We start from the raw sequence: 18,906 nt of genomic DNA, 5'->3' as shown, positions 1-18,906 counted from the left end.
AGAGGAGTTTATCGTCACTGATGCCCAACCATTCGAAAGTTCCCGGGGTCCGGGGGAAGAGGCTGGGGACTTCCGCCAACTGTCTCAACAACTTTCTGTGGGTGAGGAGGACGATGACGATCAGACACAGTTGTCTTGCAGTGAGGTAGTAGTAAGGGCAGTAAGTCCGAGGGAGCAGCGCACAGAGGATTCGGAGGAAGAGCAGCAGGACGATGAGGTGACTGACCCCACCTGGTGTGCAACGCTTACTCAGGAGGACAGGTCTTCAGAGGGGGAGTCAAGGGCATCAGCAGGGCAGGTTGCAAGAGGCAGTGCGGTGGCCAGGGGTAGAGGCAGGGCCAGACCGAATAATCCACCAAGTGTTTCCCAAAGCGCCCCCTCGCGCCATGCCACCCTGCAGAGGCCGAGGTGCTCTAAGGTCTGGCAGTTTTTCACAGAGACGCCTGACGACCGACGAACAGTGGTGTGCAACCTTTGTCGCGCAAAGCTCAGCCGGGGAGCCAACACCAACAGCCTCACCACCACCACCATGCGCAGACATATGATGGCCAAGCACCCCGCAAGGTGGGACGAAGGCCGTTCAGCGCCTCCGGTTTGCACCCCTGCCTCTCCCCCTGTGCCCCAACCTGCCACTGAGATGCAACCCCCCTCTCAGGACACAGGCACTACCGTCTCCTGGCCTGCACCCACACCCTCACCTCCGCTGTCCTCGGCCCCATCCAGCAGTGTAGTTCAGCGCACCGTCCAGCCGTCGCTTGCGCAACTGTTGGAGCGCAAGCGTAAGCACGCCGCCACGCACCCGCACGCTCAAACGTTAACCGTCCGCATAGCAAAATTCATCAGCCTTGAGATGCTGCCGTATAGGGTTGTGGAAACGGAGTCCTTCAAAAGTATCATGGAGGCGGCGGCCCCGCGCTACTCAGTTCCCAGTCGCCACTACTTTTCCCGATGTGCCGTCCCAGCCCTGCACGACCACGTCTCCCGCAACATTGTACGCGCCCTCACCAACGCGGTTACTGCCACGGTCCACTTAACTACAGACACGTGGACAAGCACAGGCGGGCAGGGCCACTACATCTCCCTGACGGCACATTGGGTGAATTTAGTGGAGGCTGGGACAGAGTCAGAGCCTGGGACCGCTCATGTCCTACCCACCCCCAGAATTGCAGGCCCCAGCTCGGTGGTGGTATCTGCGGAGGTGTATGCTTCCTCCACTAAGGCCTCATGTCCACGGGGAAAATCAGATCCGCTGCAGATTCTACATGGAGAATCTGCAGCGGGTCCCTCCTGCCCCGCGGACATGAGCGCTGAAAATAGCAATTTAAAAGCATTTACCTATCCGTAGCGGGCGGGGAAGGTCAGCTGTTCCTCACGGCCGGATCTTCATTTTCGGCCGGCGGATGAATTCGTCACGCCGGCGGCACGTCGCCGACGTGCCGCGCGCATGCGCCGGGCACATCCGCCGAGCCGAAGCAAGAAAGATCCTGCCGTGAGGAAGAGAAGACCTTCAGCGCCCGCTCCGGGTGAGTAATTCTTTTAAATTCCTATTTTTGGTCTCCCGCGGATCCGGACGGCTTCCATAGGCTTCAATAGAAGCCCGCGGGAGCCGTCCCCGCGGGAGACCCGCATGAAAATGGAGCATGGTCCGGATTTTTTCATGCTCCATTTTTTTTTAAATCTCTTTTATTGACGATCCGCGGGTATTTATCTACCCGCGGGTGGTCAATGCATCCCTATGGGGTGCGGATCCGCGGGCAGAAGAAGAGTTAAAATCCGCTGCGGATTTTAATTCTTATTTTGCCCGTGGACATGAGCCCTAAAGCACCCTCCTCCTCCTCCTCCTCCTCCTCTGTCTCGCAATCAAGATGTGTTAGCAGCAGCATGTCGCCAGCAGTCGGTGTCGCGCGGTGTGGCAGCACAGCGGTGGGCAAGCGTCAGCAGGCCGTGCTGAAACTACTCAGCTTAGGCGATAAGAGGCACACGGCCCACGAACTGCTGCAGGGTCTGACACAGCAGACCGACCGCTGGCTTGCGCCGCTGAGCCTCCAACCGGGCATGGTCGTGTGTGACAACGGCCGTAACCTGGTGGCGGCTCTGCAGCTCGGCAGCCTCACGCACGTGCCATGCCTGGCCCACGTCTTTAATTTGGTGGTTCAGCGCTTTCTGAAAAGCTACCCACGCTTGTCAGACCTGCTCGTAAAGGCGCGCCGGCTCTGCGCACATTTTCGCAAGTCCCACACGGACGCTGCCACCCTGCGCACCCTGCAACATCACTTTAAGCTGCCAGTGCACCGACTGCTGTGCGACGTGCCCACACGGTGGAACTCTACGCTCCACATGTTGGCCAGGCTCTATGAACAACGTAGAGCTATAGTCGAATACCAACTCCAACATGGGCGGCGCAGTGGGAGTCAGCCTCCTCAATTCCTTTCAGAAGAGTGGGCCTGGTTGGCAGACATCTGCCATGTCCTTGGTAATTTTGAGGAGTCTACCCAGGTGGTGAGCGGCGATGCTACAATCATTAGCGTCACCATTCCTCTGCTATGCATCTTGAGAAATTCCCTGCAAACCATAAAGGCAGCTGCTTTGCGCTCGGAAACGGGGGCGGGGGAAGACAGTATGCCGCTGGATAGTCAGGGCACCCTCCTGTCTATTTCTCAGCGCGTACAGGAGGAGGAGGAGGAGCATGAGGAGGATGAGGAGGAGGGGGAAGAGACAGCTTGGCCGGCTGCTGACGGTACACCGGCTGATTGCCTGTCATCCTTTCAGCGTGTATGGCCTGAGGAGGAGGAGGAGGAGGATCCTGAAAGTGATCTTCCTAGTGAAGACAGCCATGTGTTGCGTACAGGTACCCTGGCACACATGGCTGACTTCATGTTAGGATGCCTTTCTCGTGACCCTCGCGTTGCACGCATTCTGGCCACGACGGATTACTGGGTGTACACACTGCTCGACCCACGCTATAAGGAGAACCTGCCCACTCTGATTCCCGAAGAGGAAAGGGGTTCGAGAGTGTTGCTATACCACAGGACCCTTGCGGACAAGCTGATGGTAAAATTGCCAGCCGACAGCGCTAGTGGCAGAAGGCGCAGTACCGAGGGCAAGGTAGCAGGGGATGTGCGTAGATCGAGCAGCATGTACATCCCAGGCAGTGCAACAGTCTTTAAGGGCCTGGCCAGCTTTATGGCTCCCCACCAAGACTGTGTCACCGCTCCCCAGTCACGGCTGAGTCGGCGGGAGCACTGTAAAAGGATGGTGAGGGAGTACGTAGCGGATCGCACGACCATCCTTGGTGACGCCTCTGCCCCCTACAACTACTGGGTGTCGAAGCTGGACACGTGGCCTGAACTAGCGCTGTATGCCCTGGAGGTGCTTGCTTGTCCTGCGGCTAGCGTCTTGTCGGAGAGGGCGTTTAGTGCGGCTGGGGGAATCATCACAGATAAGCGTAGCCGCTTGTCAACCGACAGTGCCGACAGGCTAACACTCATCAAGATGAACAAAGGCTGGATTTCCCCAGACTTCTGTTCTCCACCAGCGGACAGCAGCGATACGTAAGCAATACGTAGGCTGCACCCGCGGATGGAAGCTACGTTCTCTCTCACCATCCAAAACGGGGACATTTCTGCTTCATCAATCTGTGTCTAATATTCCTCCTCCTCCTCCTCCTGCTCCTCCTCCTGAAACCTCACGTAATCACGCTGAATGGGCAATTTTTCTTAGGGCCACAAGGCTCACTCAAATAATTTTTCTGAACAATTTTTATAAGTTTCAATGCGCTTAAAAGCGTTGGAACTGTAACTTGAACCAATTTTTCGTTACACTGGGCTGCCTCCAGGCCTAGTTACCACTTAAGCCACATTAACCAAAGCGATTAATGGGTTTCACCTGCCCTCTTGGCTGGCCATGGCCAATTTTTGGGATGTACATTAGTACTGTTGATACAGCAATTTTTGTGGGCCCTCGCCTACAGTGTAATCAAATTAATTTTTAGCCCACCTGCATTCCAGCTGACGTTACCTCAGCTGTGTTGGGCAATGCAATGGGATATTTTTGTGTACCGCCGGTGGGTTCCAGGGAGCCACCCATGCTGTAGGTGCACACGGAGTTTTTAATACATCTGTACACTTCTAAAGAACCCCAGTCTGACTGGGGCATGCAGTGTGGGCCGAAGCCCACCTGTATTACGCACAACATTACTACCTCAGCTGTGTTGGGCAATGCAATGGGATATTTCTATGTACCGCCGGTGGCTTCCTGGCACCCACCCATGCTGTGGGTCCACAGGGAGTGTAACCTACATGTGTCCACTTGTAAAGAACCCCGGTCAGACTGGGGCATGCAGTGTGGGCCGAAGCCCACCTGTATTACGCACGACATTACTACCTCAGCTGTGTTGGGCAATGCAATGGGATATTTCTATGTACCGCCGGTAGCTTCCTGGCACCCACCCATGCTGTCGGTCCACAGGGACTTCACAATAGGGAGTTGTACCTGCCTGTGTCTATGAATTAAAAAGCCTGGTCTAACTGGGGCATGCAGACACCTTGACAGAATGAATAGTGTGTGGCACATAGGTTCCCCATTGCTATGCCTACGTGTGCAGCTCCTGATGGCGGTGGCACAGGATTCTATTTCTCATTGCTTCTGTACAGCATTGTGGGCTATCGCCCCGCCACTTTTAAAGAGGGTCGCTGCCTAGCCGTGCCAACCCTCTGCAGTGTGTGCCTGCGGTTCCTCCTCATGGCAGACGCACTTCTAAATAGACATGAGTGTGGCGTGGCATGAGGGCAGCTGAAGGCTGCGCAGGGACACTTTGGTGTGCACTGTGGGGGGGAGGGGGGGCGGTTGGTCAGCATGTAACCCAGGAGAAGTGGCAGCGGAGTGTCATCCAGGCAGTGATTGTGCTTTGTTGTAGCTAGTGTGGTGCTTAGCAAAGGTATGCCATGCTAATGAGGGCTTTTCAGAAGTAAAAGTTGTTGGGAGGGGGGTGGGCCCACTCTTGCCGGTATTGTGGCTTAATAGTGGGACCTGTGAACTTGAGATGCAGCCCAACATGTAGCCCCTCGCCTGCCCTATCCGTTTCTGTGTCATTCCCATCACTTTCTTGAATTGCCCAGATTTTCACACATGAAAACCTTAGCGAGCATCGGCGAAATACAAAAATGCTCTGGTCGCCCATTGACTTCAATGGGGTTCGTTGTTCGAAACGAACCCTCGAGCATCTCGGGAAGTTCGTTCCGAATAACGAGCACCCGAACATTTTGGTGTTCGCTCATCTCTAGCCATAACTTAAAGGGGTTTTGTCATAAAAAAAAAAAAATTATGTAAACTTACCTATTCCTTCCCTGTCTGTCTCCTTATCACATCTTTTCCTGGTTGAGCTTCTCCAGTGCCCCAGGTCAGCTCACTGCAGGTTGGGCCCAGCTTGTAATGAGGGCTGCTTATCACAAATTCCTTCCGGCTGGGTCAGTGAAGGTCACATCCCTGTGCTGTAGCTTCACTGCCTAGGAAGGAATTGTAATCTATTTCAGAGACAGCTCCCATGAGCAATCTCTGAAAAAGATAGGCAGCCCCCCTGCTGGCCTGTGAGGTAACGTACATTGCAAGACTGCCAACCAAATGTACGTAACCTCACAGGAAGGAGAAGAATCAGGCAGCTGGAGGTGAAGTGACCCCCTGGACTGCAGGACACAGGAGAAGATAAGGGAGGTGAAGATCTGGTAAGTAGACTGATGGGGGACGAATAGGTAAGTATAGCATTTTTCTTTATTAGTGACAGAACCCCTTTAAAGAAACTTTATTTCATCAGCATATCCATAAGAGGACTTGACAGAACAAGTTTTATACTTTTATTGCACTACTTTGGGGTATGTGTGTGCTTAAGACTGTCTAAAGCAGACATGTATTAATGAAATGGAAGATAGAGGATACAATTAGTAAATTTGAGCAGTTTGTCCTCACTTGGCAATATAAGACTACACGCACATGGACGATTACTTCCCTCACAGCGATGCATATCCTATTTTTTGCCCCTCTCAGAACACCGTGCCAATTGTTTTCAATGGGACCTTTAAAGACATTGTATGCCGTGTGATGTCCATGCAGCGGGATGTTATGCTTCCCATTGAAAACAATACGATCCTCTGACGCACATGTACCACGTGCCCCAGGATCGCCAGCCGGAGGACACGTCTGAGCGGCGGAGCGGTGAGTAATTTTTTTTACCACTTATTGATGCTTTTCAGGGAAGGGCTTATATTTCAAGCCCTTCCCCGAAAATCATACTGCAGGGTTTGCTACAAACCACTGCTTTTAATGAGACCGGCAGCAGCGCCAATCCCATTGAAAGCAATGGGATAGCATGCTGCACTTCTGCCACAGCTGTGGCAGAAGATTCCTTCATCCCCGTGGGGATGAAGGAAACTCCTGCCACAGCTGTGGCAGAATTCCGCGGCATTCTCCATATCTTTTCAATGGGGCTAGTGCTGCTGCCGCTGGCCCCATTGAAAAGATTTGCGATATCCCGGCGTGATCTCGTTTTTTTTTTTCTCGCACTGCGAGAGTTTTCACTTACTCTCGCAGCGCAATGGAGAAAAAAACGCCAGTGGCTGTCTGCCCTTAGGCCGCTCTCACACAGATGTTTTTTACCGCAGCGTTTTGAACACTGCAGTAATCGCGGTATAACGCTCCCATTGATTTCAATAGAGCTTCGCAGACCTACGCACGAACGCAGCAATTTTCAGGCGCTGTCTGCTCTATCTTCTAAATTTAGCGCACCACAATGATAAAGACGCGTCAAGGTGCCACGATTGAAATTGCAGTGCTTTGCCGGAGCTGTGTGTGAGAGTGGCCTTATAAGTAGTCCATCTTATTAGTGGATTATTTGACAACCAGGTGGGAGGTTCCTGGGTAATGCTCCTCAGTATAACTGACCTTAATGTGAGATTGGGATTTTTTAAAATTATAGCTATAAAACAAATAATGAGCATCACTTACCGTGGTTCAAGACGTTAATATAAGTTTGTGGACCGTGTGGGGTAGAACTAAAAGATACGCTGTTTTTTCATCTATTCAACAATTTTAATCAGCTATTGTCTATTAGAAACACCCTTAACTGGAGATATCATACACAAGCTTCATCATTCTGTATGGGCACATTCTTTCCATTCCGTGTACTCAACTTATTCGCGCTAAGTATTTATGCCGATTCATAAAAATCTCTTGAGTGTAAGACAACTTTTATATATTCTATGGGGAGATTAGTTTGACTTAAATATATTACTGCATACAAGATATTTTTGGTGGCAATATACACTATATGGACAAAAGTATTTGGACACTGCAGAAAATCAGCAAATACTGAGAAGGGCATGGGTAAAATAAAAGCTGCTCATTTTGTAATAACTATTGTGTCATTGATCGAGCGCTTGTCGGACGAACTGGAGCGACTGGTACGACCTCGCCACCCACGGCCATCCTCACAACAATCTATTCACAGCCTTGCCTGAGGAATGGTGGCTATTCCTGCCCCCCGCTACCCTAATATTCCAGTGAATATACCGGGGTGGTGATGGAATTTGTGGATATATCTCTTGCTGTTTCTATGTTGATTATGGGTGATTGTATTAACGATCTGGATCCCTGTTTGGAGAGATTTAATAAAGACACCATAGTGGCTTCTTCTTCCCCAACTACTTTCACATTAGGTTTATGTCACTGTGGAGGTCGAGAATACTCTTGTTATTCCAGGTCGTATAATACACTTTCTGGCATAGATCTCCCGATGGGTACTCCATGTATTCGTCCTTCTGTACGTCGAGTGGAATATCTACTACAAACTGTCTGATCGCTCTGCACTCTGTCATTGATGAATGGTGCCGATTTGGTCTGAATAGAGTTTGGAACTTAAATCCCTTTTGGTCGAACCTGCTTGATAGTAATGCTAGAACAGAGGAGACTATTGGATTTTTTTCTGATTACTACTGGCTCTTCCTCAGTGTCTGTTGTGTGGGATATTATCAAGGCATTTATAAGGGGTCATTATATACAGATTAGTCTACATAAGCCTAAATCTTGGGATGTCATTAGGGCCCTTCAGCAATGAGCTCTAGATTCAGAACAAGCGTATATATTCTCTCACTAATCAGGCAGAAATTAATTGGAAAGAGTCGCAGTCTCAACTTGCGGTTCATCGGAGAGGTGTTGCTAAAAAGAAGAGTCATTATGAATTGGAAGATCTTTGAGGAGGGTGAAGCAGGGGGTCGTTTTTTGGCTTCCATAATTAAGGCACAGGAATCATCATCCCTAGGGCAGCATTGAGAGTCCTGATAATTCTCTGTTTAGAAAAGGATGAAATATTGGAGACATTTTTTTTCTTTATTTTAAAAACCTGTCTGCTTCTAAGTTAAGTGTGGATTGTGAAGATGAATATTTGACTCGGGTGCAATTACCGACTTTGTCCGATGACCAGCCTGATATTAGGAGGCTCCTCTGACATAGAGTTAAGGGATGCAGCAACACTTCCTAATGAACAGCTGCCTGGTTTGGATGGTCTTCCAAATGAATTTTTTAAAGCTACCAGGATAGGCTTCTGCCACAATTACTGACTGAAGGCATACTTCCACCATGAGGGATGCTATGATTGTCTGAATTCCTAAACCAGCAAAGGATTTGTCTCTTCCTGATTCCAATCATCCAAAATATCTGTTAACCACTCATGGTAAAATCTTGGCAAAGGTACTTGTGAATAGATTCCTTTTAGTAATTGCTCAATTATACATGAGGATCAGTCCAGCTTCGTACCAAACAAATCATCAGCTATGAATTTAAAAAGGAGGTTATATCCGAGTCTTCAGGCAGATCATCCAGTTTGTGGGAGCAGGGCTGTTTTTTCACTCGATGCTTCCAAAGCTTTTGACAGTGTCAAGAGGAACCATTTGTGGGCTGTTCTTCATAGGATGGGTTCCGGTGAAATATTTTGTGGCAGGGGTTAATCTGCTCTATTCAATGCCAGGGGCAAGAGTGAGGGAAATGGTCATATTTCTGGACGGATGGCATTAGAGAGGGCAAAAAGGCAGGGTGTGCCTTCTTCTCTTTGCCTTGACATTCGAGCCCCTCGGCTGGTTTAATAAAGCAATCGCCTGATATAATTGAATTGCAGTATAGGAAAATTGAGGATCGCATCTCATTATATGCAGATGATCTGTTGTATGCCGGGGATGAGAGTAGACCAAGGAGTCCTATTATGTTCATTTTTGATAAGAGGTCGGGTCTATTAACTGGGGGAAATCTGTCATTTTTCCTTTGGATCCCTTGCATTGTACTATTCTCTGGAACATACACAATTACAAATAGTGAAGGAATTCAGATATTTGGGAGTTGTGGTATCTTCTAAGCCTCAAGATTATTTCTGCCAACCTATTTTTATTGGTACAAAAGTTTGAGGATATCAAGATCCGGAATCAGCTCCCATTGTCGATATTTGGCAACATTGTTTTGATACCACAACTCCTTTATAAACTTCACAAGTTTCCAGTTTCGATTCCATCATAATTTCTTTTTAGACACCATACGATATTTAGGAGTTTATGTAATAAGAAATCTGCCAGAATTAAATTGAAGACCCTTCAAAAAGATAAACAGTTTATATATTTTCTGATGTCTCAATTGCAATAGTTTAAAGGGGGTGGAGAAAATTTTGGTGAGGTTCAAAGGCAGATTGGTTTCTAAAATGAGAGGTTGTAGTCTCCTTATAATGATATGTGAGAGAGGGATGAGAGGAGGAAAAAGGGACAATAACTTATGGAACTAATTTAACAGATTTTACAATTAGATGGAGTTACTATACACACCCCTGACCCTGGACCCTGAATTGTGAAGAGTTTTTAAGTTCCAAGGATTTTCCCCATGGCAAAAGTAAGGTGCATCTTTCTTTAACAGGTACATTCTGGGGTCTTCCTTATACTTTATACCATTTAGAAGCTTAAGGCTGCCTGTTCACAGGCGTTGCAGCTCCAGCGGCGGATCTCCGCCATCCGGGAGCAGGAACCGACAGACGGATCTCCGCCGGTTAGCCTGACAGATATGCTAACCGTGGAGAATCGCTGCAAATCGCAGCATGCTGCGATTTACCTGCTGCGAGCAGAGAATCACAATGCTCCTCCACTCGTGGACAAGGGGGAAGCTCTCTCCAAAGCAACGCTACGGAGAGCCTTCACTGCGTTCCCGGCGGCTGCATAATCCGAAAACTCGCCCATGGACAGGCAGCCTTGTGATGTTTCCCAAAGTTATTTTTTCCTACACTTACTGCTCAGGCTGGTCAGTATTGTACTTAATAGTCCAACCTCCTTTGGTGAACTTCCTTAGGTGCTCCGGAGCTATGAGGGGTATAATATCTAAAGGCTCATTTACATGGGACGAGTGACAGGCAAACGATGCCCATCACTCTTCCCTGTGTATCCTTGCTCCCGTGCGGTTACACAGGAGCGAGTATCGCTGGCATCAGTCACAACTCGTCCAGCAGGGAGGCCGCAGAGCGTTCTCCCCCCGCACAGAAAATAATTGCAGATGCGAGCGATTTTCCACATGGATGTACTCTATGTACAGCGTATCTTCTGCATGCATGATACACTCCAGCCGGCATTCTGGCTTTTCTATTGAAGTAGCGAGCGTTTCTGCTGCTTACGCATTGCCAAAGGCATATGGGCGATGGAACACTCGCATCCATTGACTTCAATGGGGGCTGTCCGTGTGCAATCCGCACAAAAATAGAAGATGCTGCAATTATTATTCTGCTTGTGGAGCTGCATTTATCTGCACCTTTGAACGAAGCTGCAAAAGTTTATGCCTTTCAATGGGCGCAAATTACCGCGTGGGTGCCGATCTTTGCAAAAGATGGTCTGACACATAATAGATAGTGATGATCTGATTAAAAATAAATAAATAATTGCTTTTCAGTTGCCCGAGTACAAGACTCATTTTTATTTTCCCACCACGTACAAAGCCCACCGGACGCAGAAGTATCACACACCGGGAACAGAGCTAACCAAACGCAAGAGTATCAGATACCGGATGCAGGGCCCACCAGACACAAACATGTTAGACACCGAACACAGAGCCCACCGGACGCAAGAGTATCAGGCCCACCAGACGTAAGAGTATAAGACACCGGGCGCACGATCCACTAGACGGACGCAAGCGTATCACACGCGGGGCACACCTGAAGAAAGAGTATCAGACACCACGTTCAAAGCCCACGTTCCGAATCCAGGACACCAGACCTAGGAGTATCAGACACCGGGCGCAGGGCCCACCGGACAGACGCGAGCGTATTAGACACTGGGTGCAGGGCCCACCTGAAGCAAGAGTGGACCTAGGGGTACCACACATCGGGCGTGGGCCCCGCCAGACAGACGGACGCAAGCGTATCACGCGCCGGGCCCTACCGGAGGGATGGATGCAAGCATATCACACACCGGGCCCCGCCAGCCGAAACAGACGGACGCCAGGTTATCACACGCCGGGCCCGCCGGACAGACGCAAGCGTATCACACGCCGGGCCCCGCCGGAGGGATGGACGCAAGCGTATCACACACCAAGCCCCGCCAGCCGAAACAGACGGACGCCAGGTTATCACACGCCGGGCCCGCCGGAGGGATGGACGCAAGCGAAACACACACCGGGCCCCGCCAGCCGAAACAGACGGACGCCAGCTTATCACACGCCGGGCCCGCCGGACAGATGCAAGCGTATCACACGCCGGGCCCCGCCGGAGGGATGGACGCAAGCGTATCACACGCCGGGCCCCACCAGCCGAAACAGCCGGACGCCAGGTTATCACACGCCGGGCCCGCCAGACGGACGCAAGCGTATCACCCGCCGGCCGGTCGCAGGCGTATCACGAGCCGGGCCCGCCGGCCGGACGCAAGCGTATCACGAGCCGGGCCCGCCGGCCGGACTCAAGCGTATCACGAGCCGGGCCCGCCGGCCGGACTCAAGCGTATCACGAGCCGGGCCCGCCGGCCGGACTCAAGCGTATCACGAGCCGGGCCCGCCGGCCGGACTCAAGCGTATCACGAGCCGGGCCCGCCGGCCGGACTCAAGCGTATCACGAGCCGGGCCCGCCGGCCGGACTCAAGCGTATCACGAGCCGGGCCCGCCGGCCGGACTCAAGCGTATCACGAGCCGGGCCCGCCGGCCGGACTCAAGCGTATCACGAGCCGGGCCCGCCGGCCGGACTCAAGCGTATCACGAGCCGGGCCCGCCGGCCGGACTCAAGCGTATCACGAGCCGGGCCCGCCGGCCGGACTCAAGCGTATCACGAGCCGGGCCCGCCGGCCGGACTCAAGCGTATCACGAGCCGGGCCCGCCGGCCGGACTCAAGCGTATCACGAGCCGGGCCCGCCGGCCGGACTCAAGCGTATCACGAGCCGGGCCCGCCGGCCGGACTCAAGCGTATCACGAGCCGGGCCCGCCGGCCGGACTCAAGCGTATCACGAGCCGGGCCCGCCGGCCGGACTCAAGCGTATCACGAGCCGGGCCCGCCGGCCGGACTCAAGCGTATCACGAGCCGGGCCCGCCGGCCGGACTCAAGCGTATCACGAGCCGGGCCCGCCGGCCGGACTCAAGCGTATCACGAGCCGGGCCCGCCGGCCGGACTCAAGCGTATCACGAGCCGGGCCCGCCGGCCGGACTCAAGCGTATCACGAGCCGGGCCCGCCGGCCGGACTCAAGCGTATCACGAGCCGGGCCCGCCGGCCGGACTCAAGCGCATCACGAGCCGGGCCCGCCGGCCGGACTCAAGCGCATCACACGCCGGGCCCGCCGGCCGGACTCAAGCGCATCACACGCCGGGCCCGCCGGCCGGACTCAAGCGCATCACACGCCGGGCCCGCCGGCCGGACTCAAGCGCATCACACGCCGGGCCCGCCGGCCGGACTCAAGCGCATCACACGCCGGGCCCGCCGGCCGGACTCAAGCGCATCACACGCCGGGCCCGCCGGCCGGACTCAAGCGCATCACACGCCGGGCCCGCCGGCCGGACTCAAGCGCATCACACGCCGGGCCCGCCGGCCGGACTCAAGCGCATCACACGCCGGGCCCGCCGGCCGGACTCAAGCGCATCACACGCCGGGCCCGCCGGCCGGACTCAAGCGCATCACACGCCGGGCCCGCCGGCCGGACTCAAGCGCATCACACGCCGGGCCCGCCGGCCGGACTCAAGCGCATCACACGCCGGGCCCGCCGGCCGGACTCAAGCGCATCACACGCCGGGCCCGCCGGCCGGACTCAAGCGCATCACACGCCGGGCCCGCCGGCCGGACTCAAGCGCATCACACGCCGGGCCCGCCGGCCGGACTCAAGCGCATCACACGCCGGGCCCGCCGGCCGGACTCAAGCGCATCACACGCCGGGCCCGCCGGCCGGACTCAAGCGCATCACACGCCGGGCCCGCCGGCCGGACTCAAGCGCATCACACGCCGGGCCCGCCGGCCGGACTCAAGCGCATCACACGCCGGGCCCGCCGGCCGGACTCAAGCGCATCACACGCCGGGCCCGCCGGACGGACTCAAGCGCATCACACGCCGGGCCCGCCGGCCGGACTCAAGCGCATCACACGCCGGGCCCGCCGGCCGGACTCAAGCGCATCACACGCCGGGCCCGCCGGCCGGACTCAAGCGCATCACACGCCGGGCCCGCCGGCCGGACTCAAGCGCATCACACGCCGGGCCCGCCGGCCGGACTCAAGCGCATCACACGCCGGGCCCGCCGGCCGGACTCAAGCGCACCACACGCCGGGCCCGCCGGCCGGACTCAAGCGCACCACACGCCGGGCCCGCCGGCCGGACTCAAGCGCATCACACGCCGGGCCCGCCGGACGGACTCAAGCGCATCACACGCCGGGCCCGACGGACGGACTCAAGCGCATCACATGCCGGGCCCGTCGGACGGACTCAAGCGTATCACACGCCGGGCCCGTCGGACGGGTGCAGGCGTATCACACGCAGGGCGCGGGTCCCGCCGGACAGTCGCAGGCGTATCACACGCGGGGCGCGGGTCCCGCCGGAAAGTCAGAGGTGTATCACACGCGGGGTGCAGGTCCCGCCGGAAAGTCAGAGGTGTATCACACGCGGGGTGCAGGTCCTGCCGGACCGTCACAGGCATATCACACGCGGGGTGCAGGTCCCGCCGGACCGTCACAGGCGTATCACACGCGGGGTGCAGGTCCTGCCCGACAGTCGCAGGCGTATCACAAGCGGGGCGCGCCGGAAAGTCGCAGGCGTATCACACGCGGGGCGCGCTAAACGGACGCAAGTGTATCACACGCCGGGCCCGCCGGACTGACGCAAGTGTATCACACGACGGGCCCCGCCAGACGAAACAGATGGACGCAAGAGTATAACACGCTGGGCGCGGGGCCTGCCGGACGGACGCAACCGTGTCACACTCTGGGCGCGGGGCCCGCCGGACGGACGCAAGCGTATCACACGCTGGGCGCGGGGCCCGCCGGACGAACGCAAGCGTATCACACGCTGGGCGCAGGGCCCGCCGGACGCAAGCGTATCACACGCTGGGCGCGGGGCCCGCCGGACGGACGCAAGCGTATCACACGCTGGGCGCGGGGCTCGCCGGACGCAAGCGTATCACACGCTGGGCTTGCCAGACGGACGCAAGCGTATCACACGCTGGGCTTGCCGGACGGACGCAAGCGTATCACACGCTGGGCTTGCCGGACGGACGCAAGCGTATCACACGCTGGGCTTGACGGACGGACGCAAGCGTATCACACGCTGGGCTTGACGGACGGACGCAAGCGTATCACACGCTGGGCTTGACGGACGGACGCAAGCGTATCACACGCTGGGCTTGACGGACGGACGCAAGCGTATCACACGCTGGGCTTGACGGACGGACGCAAGCGTATCACACGCGGGGTTCGCCGGACGCACGCAAGCGTATCACACGCTGGGCGCAGGGCTCGCCGGACGGACGCAAGCGTATCACACGCTGGGCGCGGGGCTCGCCGGACGGACGCAGGCGTATCACACGCGGGGCGCGGGTCCCGCCGGACAGTCACAGGCGTATCACACGCGGGGTGCGGGTCCCGCCGGACAGTCACAGGCGTATCACACGCGGGGTGCGGGTCCCGCCGGACAGTCACAGGCGTATCACACGCGGGGTGCGGGTCCCGCCACACCGTCGCAGGCGTATCACACACGGGGTGCAGGTCCCGCCGGACCGTCGCAGGCGTATCACACGCGGGGTGCAGGTCCCGCCGGACCGTCGCAGGCGTATCACACGCGGGGTGCAGGTCCCGCCGGACCGTCGCAGGCGTATTACACGCGGGGCGCGCCGGACAGTCGCAGGCGTATCACACGCGGGGCGCGCTAAACGGACACAAGTGTATCACACGCCGGGCCCGCCGGACGGACGCAAGTGTATCACATGACGGGCTCTGCCACACGAAACAGACGGACGCAAGCGTATCACACGCTGGGCGCGAGGCCCGCCGGACAGTCGCAGGCGTATCACGCGCGGGGCGCGCTAAACGGACACAAGCGTATCACCCGCCGGACGGACGCAAGCGTATCACCCGCCGGGCCCCGCCAGACGAAACAGATGGACGCAAGCGTATCACACGCTGGGCGGGGGGCCCGCCGGCCGGACGCAAGCGTATCACACGCTGGGCGCGGGGCCCACCGGGCGGACGCAAGCGAATCACACGCTGGGCGCGGGGCCCGCCAGACGGACGCAAGCGTAACACACGCTGGGCTTGCCGGCCGGACGCAAGCGTATCACACGCTGGGCTTGCCGGCCGGACGCAAGCGTATGACACGCTGGGCGCGGGGCTCGCCGGCTGGACGCAAGTGTATCACACGCTGGGCTTGCCAGACGGACGCAAGCGTATCACACGCTGGGCTTGCCGGCCGGACGCAAGCGTATCACACGCTGGGCTTGCCGGACGGACGCAAGCGTATCACACGCTGGGCTTGCCGGACGGACGCAAGCGTATCACACGCTGGGCTTGCCGGACGGACGCAAGCGTATAACACGCTGGGCTTGCCGGACGGACGCAAGCGTATCACACGCTGGGCTTGCCGGACGGACGCAAGCGTATCACACGCGGGGCGCGCCGGACAGTCGCAGGCGTATCACACGCGGGGCGCGCTAAACGGACACAAGTGTATCACACGCCGGGCCCGCCGGACGGACGCAAGTGTATCACATGACGGGCTCTGCCACACGAAACAGACGGACGCAAGCGTATCACACGCTGGGCGCGAGGCCCGCCGGACAGTCGCAGGCGTATCACGCGCGGGGCGCGCTAAACGGACACAAGCGTATCACCCGCGGGGTGCGGGTCCCGCCGGACCGTCGCAGGCGTATCACACGCGGGGTGCAGGTCCCGCCGGACCGTCGCAGGCGTATCACACGCGGGGTGCAGGTCCCGCCGGACCGTCGCAGGCGTATCACACGCGGGGTGCAGGTCCCGCCCGACAGTCGCAGGCGTATCACATGCGGGGCGCGCCGGACAGTAGCAGGCGTATCACACGCGGGGCGCGCTAAACGGACACAAGTGTATCACACGCCGGGCCCGCCGGACGGACGCAAGTGTATCACATGACGGGCTTTGCCACACGAAACAGACGGACGCAAGCGTATCACACGCTGGGCGCGAGGCCCGCCGGACAGTCGCAGGCGTATCACGCGCGGGGCGCGCTAAACGGACACAAGCGTATCACCCGTCGGACGGACGCAAGCGTATCACCCGCCGGGCCCCGCCAGACGAAACAGATGGACGCAAGCGTATCACACGCTGGGCGGGGGGCCCGCCGGACGGACGCAAGCGTATCACACGCTGGGCGCGGGGCCCGCCGGGCGGACGCAAGCGAATCACACGCTGGGCGCGGGGCCCGCCAGACGGACGCAAGCGTAACACACGCTGGGCTTGCCGGCCGGACGCAAGCGTATCACACGCTGGGCTTGCCGGCCGGACGCAAGCGCATGACACGCTGGGCGCGGGGCTTGCCGGCCGGACGCAAGCGTATCACACGCTGGGCTTGCCGGCCGGACGCAAGCGTATCACACGCTGGGCTTGCCGGCCGGACGCAAGCGTATCACACGCTGGGCTTGCCGGCCGGACGCAAGCGTATCACACGCTGGGCTTGCCGGCCGGACGCAAGCGTATCACACGCTGGGCTTGCCGGCCGGACGCAAGCGTATCACACGCTGGGCTTGCCGGCCGGACGCAAGCGTATCACACGCTGGGCTTGCCGGCCGGACGCAAGCGTATCACACGCTGGGCGCGGGGCTCGCCGGCCGGACGCAATCGTATCACACGCTGGGCTTGCCGGACGGACGCAAGCGTATCACACGCTGGGCTTGCCGGACGGACACAAGCGTATCACACGCTGGGCGCGGGCCTCGCCGGACGGACGCAAGCGTATCACACGCTGGGCGCGGGGCTCGCCGGCCGGACGCAATCGTATCACACGCTGGGCTTGCCGGACGGACGCAAGCGTATCACACGCTGGGCTTGCCGGACGGACACAAGCGTATCACACGCTGGGCGCGGGCCTCGCCGGACGGACGCAAGCGTATCACACGCTGGGCGCGGGGCTCGCCGGACGGACGCAAGCGTATCACGCGCTGGGCGCGGGGCTCGCCGGACGGACGCAAGCGTATCACGCGCTGGGCGCGGGGCTCGCCGGACGGACGCAAGCGTATCACGCGCTGGGCGCGGGGCTCGCCGGACGGACGCAAGCGTATCAGCCGCTGGACGGACGCGAGCGTAGCAGGCGCCTGGCCCCGCCGGACGGACGTAAGCGTATCACACGTGGGGCGTGGGTCCCCACGGACTGTCGCAGGCGTATCACGCGTGGGGTGCGGGCCCACCTGAAGAAAGAGTATCAGACACCAGGTACAAAGCTCACCACACGGTGAAGTATCAGACACCGGTTGCAGGGCCCACCGGACACAGTATCAGACACCGGCCAACGGTCCCCCCACCCCCCACGGGACCACCGGGCCCCACACACATACACGGGACCGCCGGGCCCCGGTCCTCTCACACACACACCGGGACCCGTTTTCGGCCGCTCCTCCGGTTACCTGTCTCTGCTGTCTCTCCCCCCCGTAAATCCGCACTGATCTGCTCCACACTGCGGCCGCCCCGGGACACGGTCAATGGGACGAACATGAGCTAACCCTACAGCCTGACTGAAAAGAGAGCCGAGCAGCAGCACACACAGCGCTCACCGAGGGAAACCAGCGGCAGGACAAAGATGATTTCACCCTGGGTTAGCCTACAGTCACATGACCCGTGCTGCTTCCTGTCACATGACGGCTTTGTGACACATAAAAGCGCGGGGAACGCCGCCTCCAGAGAGCATTGAACACCCGACCGAGGCGGCGTGTCGGCGGCCCGGTCACAGTGTGCGGCCTCTCATTAGTAGAAGGGTTGGATAATTGGTTACTAGCCGTATAATCGGCCTGTAAACAACACGTGATCACCGACTACAGCCCTGACTTTTAGTGTATGTGTAGCATTTGACAAGACACGCCCCTCTGTGTCCCATAATGCAGCCCTTCAGTAACCTTTAACACCAGAATAGGACTTGCAGTGTGTGGTGTTTCTCAGTTCATGACGGGTGATCTTGTGCTGGGAGCTTCGGGGCAATTAGCTATCAGCCATGTATATACAGCCATAGTGTCCCCGTCAGCAGCCCCAGTAGTAATAATACCCCCATCACTTGCCCCAGTAGTAACAGTGTCCTAGTTAGTGGCAGCAATAGTAATAATACCCCCGTTACTTGCCCTAGTAGTATTAGTGTCCCTAGCAGCTGCACGGTAGTAATATCAGTAGTATTAGTTTCCCACTCAGCGGCTCCAGTAGTAATACCAGTA

The 18,906-nt window shown here is 57.3% G+C and overlaps 1 protein-coding gene across 3 annotated transcripts in view; it reads right to left on the bottom strand.

Moving 5' to 3' along the window:
• Positions 1–18,316, bottom strand: part of ZBTB9 (zinc finger and BTB domain containing 9) — a 29,457-nt gene extending 11,141 nt beyond the window's left edge. The window contains exon 1 of one of the 3 annotated variants that reach the window (XM_066581330.1): positions 18,259–18,316. The gene's annotated coding sequence lies outside the window, so the exon portion shown is untranslated. The other 2 variants (XM_066581329.1, XM_066581331.1) reach the window with 2 other exon arrangements.
• Positions 18,317–18,906: the final 590 nt, after the last annotated feature.

The sequence above is a fragment of the Eleutherodactylus coqui genome, chromosome 10 (genome assembly GCF_035609145.1).
Source record: "Eleutherodactylus coqui strain aEleCoq1 chromosome 10, aEleCoq1.hap1, whole genome shotgun sequence".
NCBI classification, from domain to species: domain Eukaryota; kingdom Metazoa; phylum Chordata; class Amphibia; order Anura; family Eleutherodactylidae; genus Eleutherodactylus; species Eleutherodactylus coqui.
Note: the sequence above shows the minus strand (reverse complement) of the source record. Positions and strands in the feature narration are given on the sequence as shown.